Below are 7637 nucleotides of genomic sequence, written 5' to 3' on the forward strand. Positions count from 1 at the left end.
TACTTGGAGAAATGGCCATAAAATCTCATGTGTTGAGCAGTGCGTCAATTTATCAATAGAGGCTTCATAGACACAGTCAGTGAGTTAAGAGTAAGGTGTTTTTGATAATAACTCAGTATTTCAGTAGTTACTACGAATAAAGTATTGGATTTAGTTTACTTTAGATATTCAAATTAATTAAAAGTATTTGGTTAAAGTATTGCCTTGTTACGTATAATGTTTGAGATTATAATAGTTTTGATAAGAACATATGGTTCGCTCGGTCAAATTTAGCGACCGGGTGCCAGTCACGGCTTGTTTAGAAAATGGGCCGTAACAAATAGTGTCCATATAGTACACTGTAACATATAAGTTCAAGAATGTTGCACAAGAGGAAAAAGAAGCAGCAACACCATAATTTGAGACAATGACTATCTTCAAATAATTTCAGCTTTGAAGTATATTTGTGTAGTCCAGCTAAACAGTATAGCTGCCTGCTTGCCCTATATCCTCTATATACTGAAAGATTTCCACAGAATGAGCATGATCATATACTAATACCACTGTGTGAAAGCCAACTAATACATATAAAGGAACATTGAAGATAATGGCAAAAGCAGGCACACTCAAGCAATGAGTAGTCATCAGGGCTATCCTCTTTGCAATCATAATCCTTTGATTAGAGATATGAGCTTTGTCTATGTTCAGTAACCTCCTCCATGCACTAGGCATTTCAGAGAAGGAATTCGGCAGGTTATGGGTTATCACATATTAGGACTCGGCAGGTTATGGGTTATCTATATTTGGTATTGGTTCCATATTTCGTGCACGCGCGCCCGAGTTGACATCTGTTGATTTTTTGAGAATTTATCAAAGATCGAAGCTTTATTTATTGGGATAGCTTACTATAGCATTTTTTCACTTCCTTGGATGATGTTTGGTTTGAGTTTGCGTGATTGGAGGGCTAGAGCATGATTTTTACATGATTTGAGGTTAAAGATTAGCCCAGATGAGGCAAGTGTCTTGCCTATCTTTGTTGAGGGATTTTCCTAATAAATGATATTGTTTGCTACATGCGAGGGTGATGTATATGCGAGGTGACAAGAGTATATGCATGTGTCAGGTTTATCAATGCTTAAGGTAGATTATATGCTTCTTTGTGCCTTGTTGAACCTTGTGATCTTTTTGACTTACGTCTTACTTGATTTCAATGATAACATGAGTACAAATATTCATGCTAGAGAAAATGTTTTTTTACATCTTAATTAAATATGATGAACTAATTTTTGAGATTGATGATGTGCCTAATTTGGCCGTAGCAATACCTATATTATGAACACATATCTCTATCAGTTATTCTGGTGATACTTGGGTTCCATATTTACATGGGAGATCATGTTTAAGTTTTGTTGAGATACTTGAACATTATGATTCATGAAATATTGGCTCGCCTATTGGTGTAAAAGCTGTGATTATCTCTCACATCGTGTATTATGCTTAATCACTCTTCTTGATGTTTTTATGCTTTCTACCTTGCTTGGTATTATTTTATATTACTTTGTGAGGAGGACTGAATTGCACTAAGGGTATTTCCGTGCATGTGAGGAAGAGTGATTTTTGCACGAAGGGTGTTTCCATACTTTTTGATGTTATTATTAATATTGGAACGAAGAGTGTATATGTGCAAGCGAGGATGAGAGTATATGACACGAAGGGTATTTCTGTGCAAGTGATGATGACAGTTCATGGCACGAAGGGTGTTTCCGTGCAGGTGAGGACGAGGGACATGCATTACATTTGTGTTGTCTTCCTCTCACATACGTACTGATGCCTTTACCTGGATTGTTATGGTTTCATCTATGCCTGCTATTTTGTTTGTTGTTGTCACCAAATAACGACCCGGTCGGTCATTTTGAGTGTTGTAGCCCCCTTCCCCAATTTAATGCTCCTTTTGTGCTTTACAATTGTTATATGACTTACCGGGTTAGTTGGTCCGGGTTCGGAGAGATTTCAGAGTGAATTGAGATACTTAGTCTCATAATGGAAAGCTTAAGTTGGAAAAGCTGACCGGATGTTGACTTATGTATAAACGACCCCGGATTTGAGTTTCGATAGTTCCGTAGCTCCGTTGAGTGATTTTGGACTTAGGAGCGTGTCCAGATTGTGATTTGGCGGTCCGTAGTAGAATTAGGCTTGAAATGGCGAAAGTTAGAATTTTGAAAAGTTTGACCGGGAGTGGACTTTTTGATATTGGGGTCAGATGGGATTTTCGGAAGTTGGAGTAGGTTCATGGTGTTATTTGTGACTTGTGCGCAAAATTTGAGGTCAATCAAACGTGATTTGATAGGTTTCAATGTCGTTTGTAGAATTTGGAAATTTCAAAGTTCATTAGGCATGAATTGGGGTGCGATTCATGTTTTTGATGTTGTTTGAGGTGATTTGAAGGCTCGACTAAGTTCATATCGTGTTTTAGGACATGTTGGTATGTTTGATTGAGGTCTCGGGGGTCTTGGGTGACTTTCGAATGGTTGATAGATCATTTTTGGACTTGGCTTGATGGCTGAAGATTGCTGGTGTAATTGTTCTGGTTCCCTCTTACGCGTTCGCGAGACTGGTCTCGCGTTCGCGAAGTGCACCTGGAGGCTGAGGAGAATTTGTTCGTTGCGTTTGCGAAGGTTGGGCAGAGTATGCATCGCGAATACGATATGTGGGACGCGATCGCGAAGAAGAGAGGAGGCAACTGGGGATCCCATACTTTTGGTCTATGCGTTCGCGAGGGTGAGGCCGAGTTTGTGATTAGTAAGGTCAGTAAATCTTTGCGTTCGTGAGTTAGTAGACGTGTTCGGGAAGGGTTAATTTAAAGGGCAGTCAGAGTGTTCTATGCGAACGCGAGAGGAAGGTCACGTTCGCGATGAAGGTATCACTGGGCAGTATAAAAAGATTCAAAAACGAGGGTTTCCAGGATTTTCACCATTTCTAACATTTTCTAGCTCGGTTTTGGAGATTTTTGAGAGGATTTTCAAGGGGATTCTTGAGGTAAGTTCCTTGTGTTCATTTTTCTTCAATAATTATGTTTCCCCACTGATTTTTCCACCTAGTTGGTGTGTTTTGAGGTGTAATTTGGGGGTTTGAGGCTAGGAATTTGGAGAGTTAATTTTAGGAATTTGAGTGATTATTTGGTGTTGGATTTTTATGAATTTGGTATGGTTAGACTTGTGGTTGAATGGGCTTTCGGGTTTTGTGACTTTTGTCGGATTTCGAAACGTGGGTCCGGGGGGCCGGGTTTGAGCCGATTTCGGATTTTGAGCTATAACTTCGTAATTTCTTGTAGAATTTATTCCTTTAGCCCGCATTGATTGTATTGTACTGCTTGTGTCTAGATTCGGGTCATTTGGAGGCTGATTTCCGAGGCAAAGGCGTGTTGGAGTAGAGTTTTGCTCGGACAGAGGTAAGTAACATTTCTAAACTTGGTTCTGAGGGTTTGAAACCCTAAATTTTGGGTTATGTGATTGACATTGAGGTGACGCACATGCCAAGTGACGGGCGTGCAAGCGTGCACTGTGAGAATTGTGACCTGGTCGATTCCATGGCACTGTATAGTGGTCCTATCTTGTTGATATCAGTGTTTTCACCATGTGATGAAGTAATTGAGCTGTCAATCAAGCTAGAGATCATGTTTAGGCTATATGCTGGTTCTGTTGGGACCCGTAGTGGTTGTTTCTTGCTATTGACTTACTGATTTCATTGATATTTCGTACTCAGTCATATCCATTCATTTCTTAGCATATCTCAGTCTTTGTTGCTACTTATTGATACATCATGTCATCATGTTCGGGCTAGTTTCATGACATTTGTGAGTCCGTGAGAGAGAATGGAGAGATTGATGACTGAGTGAGTCTAAGAGCCTGATTATGAGTGATATTTATGGGAACAGGCTGCACGCACAGCGGTTATACTGATTTATGATAGCGCTTGGGCTGAAGGAGCCCATCCGGAGTCTGTACACACCCCTAGTGAGCGCAGTTGATATTATTGAGGGATGGATCTTCCCCAGCCATGGATCTTGTCCGAAGCATTATATACCTGGAGATGGATTGTCTCCACGGGCTGGATTGGCCCTACTCAGTACTGGGTGACCGATGGTCAGTGATGTATATATTTCAGGATGAATCTTCCCTTGCCCGTATGGGCCATATGCAATACTGAGTGATCGAGAATTTGAGAGTGTGAGAACATGAGGCTGTCAACATGGTGCATCACATATAGCATGTGCATTGGCATGTAGAAGTAGAGGAGTTATATTCTTCATGTCATTTAGATTTGATCTATTTTACTGTTTCAAGTTATCTGTTTAACTTGAGAGCATGCCTACTTTTCTGCACTATTATTTCTATATTGAACTGCCCCGGTTGAGTTCGTCACTACTATCAGTTCAAAGGTTGGATTTATTACTTATTGAGGTTGGTTGTACTCACGCTATACCCTTGCAACTCGTGTGCAGATCCAGATGCTTCCGGTCACGGCGGCTATTGAGTGAGGAGTCAGGATCTCGGGAGACTATCGAGGTAGCTGCATGGCATTCGCAGGCTTTGACTCTCCTTGATTATCTTTATTTATATTTCAGTTCTCTTTCCTTAGACATTGTAGTAGACTGTATCCTATTATAGATTCTCATGTACTCGGTGACACCCCAGTTTTGTGAGAAATTTATATTGAGTTGCAGATTTCTTTCTGTTTTTAAAAGGTTTTTCTTAAAACATTAATTTCTTCCGTATTTATTTTTCAAAGATTTTACTGTGTTAAAATTGTTGAGTAGTGGCTTGCCTAGTTCCACGACAGGCGCCATCACGACGGTTGGTTTTGGGTCGTGACAAGTTGGTATCAGAGCCTAGGTTACATAGATCTCACGAGTCATGAGCAGGTTTAGTAGAATCTTGCGGATCGGTACAGAGACGTCTGTAATTATCTTCGAGAGGCTGCCGAACCTTTAGGAAACTTCACATTCTTGAATTCTTGTCGTGCGAATCTGTTTATTCTAGTAACTAAACTTATGCTATTCTATTCTCTCACAGATGGTGCGGACACGTACTACTGGACAAGATGGACAACCACCAGTACCACTAGCTAGGGCCGCGAGAGGCCGAGGTCTCGATAGAGGCTGTGGTAGGGGCAGAGGCGCAGATCGTAAACCTGCAGACCCGCCAGTCGCTCCAATTCAGGAGCAGGTACCAGATACAGTTGAGCCAGTGGGCCAGCTCATGCACCAGCTGTGCCAATCGTGATTCCAGGCCTTCAAGAGGCCTTGGCTCAGATTCTGACCGTGTCCACCAGTCTTGCTCAGGCGGTCTCTGTTCCGGCCGCAGCAACCACTTCCCAGGCTGGGGGAGGTACTTAGACTCCCGCCGCCCATACATCAGAGCAGGTGATGCAGGGACTCTAGACACCGGGGGCACTACCAGCCCAGCTGGTTGACACTGCTCAGGACCATGTGGTTCCTGTTATGACTAATGATGAGCAACGGAGACTAGACAGGTTAGAGAGACTCCAACCACCATCTTTTAGTGGGGCAGAGTCGGATGATTCTCCGTACAGCAGGTATTTCGGAGACCAGTGGGGTCTCGTTCACTACTTTTCAATTCACTGGGACTGCCTTCAGCTGGTGGTAGGCTTATGAGAGGCGTAGGCCAGTCGGTGCAGTGCCACTTACATGACAGGAGTTCTCCGTTCTCTTTTTGTAGAAGTATGTGCTGTAGTGTCGTAGAGAGGAGCTGCGCAGACAGTTTGAGCATTTACATCAAGATGATATGTCTGTGATGCAGTACGAGATGAGGTTTTCTGAGTTGGACTGTCATGCAGTTTGGATGGTTCCCACTAATAGGGAGAGGATTAGGAGGTTCATTGATGGCCTCACATATTTGCTGCGGTTGTTTATGACTAGGAAGAGGGTGTCTGGTGCTACTTTTGACGAGGTTGTCGATATTGCTCGACATTTAGAAATGGTCCGTAGCCAGAAGCGGGATGATATGGAGGCTAAGAGGCCTCATGGATCAGGTGGTTTTAGTGGTATTCCTTCTGGAGGTCAGTTCTACCACGACAGGGGTCTTCCTTATAGGCATGCTTAGACGGCTCGTCCAGTTCACCGTGGTGCATCATTTGACCATGGTTCACACAGTTCTCAGTAGGGTCACTCATCTCTCAGTGCCCTTCCAGCTCAGAGTTCGTCTCATGGACCATCAGCTTAGGGTTCATCTATATCGGGTCCTTCTAGCAGTTATCCTGGTGCTCGGGACTCCCTTCAGTCCCACCGCCATTCACAGGGAGAGGTTGCTTTGAGTGTGGAGAATTATATCACATCAAGAGGTATTGTCCCCGCCTTTCGGGAATGTTTAACTCAGTAGAGGAGTCATATTACGACTTTAGCACTCGTTACTTCACTACCCACCAAACCAACTCGGGGTGGAGCTCAATCAGCTAGGGGTCGCCCTAGAGGGGGAGGCCAATCAGGTGTAGGCCAGGCTCGGTTCTATGCACTCCCTGCCGGACCAGATGCTATTGCTTCAGACACAGTGATCACAAGTATTGTCTCAGTATGCCACCGAGATGCTTCTGTATTATTTGACCCTGGTTCCACCTATTCATATGTATCCTCGTATTTTGCTCATTATCTGGATATGCTTGTGAGTCTTTAGCTTCATCTGTTGATGTATCTACGCCGGTGGGCAATACTATTATTGTGGGCCATGTGTACCGGTCGTGTGTAGTGACTATTGGGGGATTGGAGACTAGAGTTGATCTCTTGCTGCTTAGTATGGTCGATTTTGACGTGATCTTGGGTATGGATTGGTTGTCTCCTTGTCATGCTATTTTAGATTGTCATGCTAAGATCGTGACGTTGGCGATGCCGGGGTTGCCACGGATTGAATGGAGGGGTTCTCTAGACTATGTTCCGGTAGAGTGATTTCATACTTGAAGGCCCAAAAGATGGTTGGGAAGGGTTGTTTATCTTATTTGGCCTTTGTGAGGGATGTTGGTGCTGATACCTTTACTATTGATTCTGTTCTGGCGGTGCGAGATTTTCTAGATGTGTTTCCTGCAGACCTGCCAAGCATGCTTCCCGAAAGGGATATTGACTTGGTGCCAGACACTCAGCCCATTTCTATCCCTCCGTATCGTATGGCACCGGCTGAGTTGAAGAAGTTGAAGGAGCAGCTTCAAGAACTTCTTGATTAGGGGTTTTTTCGGCCTAGTGTGTCACCTTGAGGTGCACCAATTCTGTTTGTGAAGAAGAAGGATGATACTATGAGAATGTGCATTGATTACAGGCAGTTGAACAAAGTCACTATCAAGAACAAGTATCCTTTGTCGCGTATTGATAATCTGTTTGACTAGCTTCAGGGAGAGAGGGTGTTTCTCCAAGATTGATTTGAGGTTTGGGTATCACCAGTTGAAGATTCGGGACTCGGATATTCTTAAGACAACTTTCAGGACCCGTTACGGTCATTATGAGTTCCTTGTGATGTCTTTTGGGCTGACCAACACCCCAGCATCGTTCATGCATCTGATGAACAGTGTGTTTCAGCCTTATCTCGACTCATTTGCTATTGTTTTCATTGATGATATCCCGGTGTACTCTCGTAGCCAGAAGGAGCATGCCCAAT

Source organism: Nicotiana attenuata, unplaced genomic scaffold, assembly GCF_001879085.1.
Source record: "Nicotiana attenuata strain UT unplaced genomic scaffold, NIATTr2, whole genome shotgun sequence".
In the NCBI taxonomy this organism is placed as follows: Eukaryota; Viridiplantae; Streptophyta; class Magnoliopsida; order Solanales; family Solanaceae; genus Nicotiana; species Nicotiana attenuata.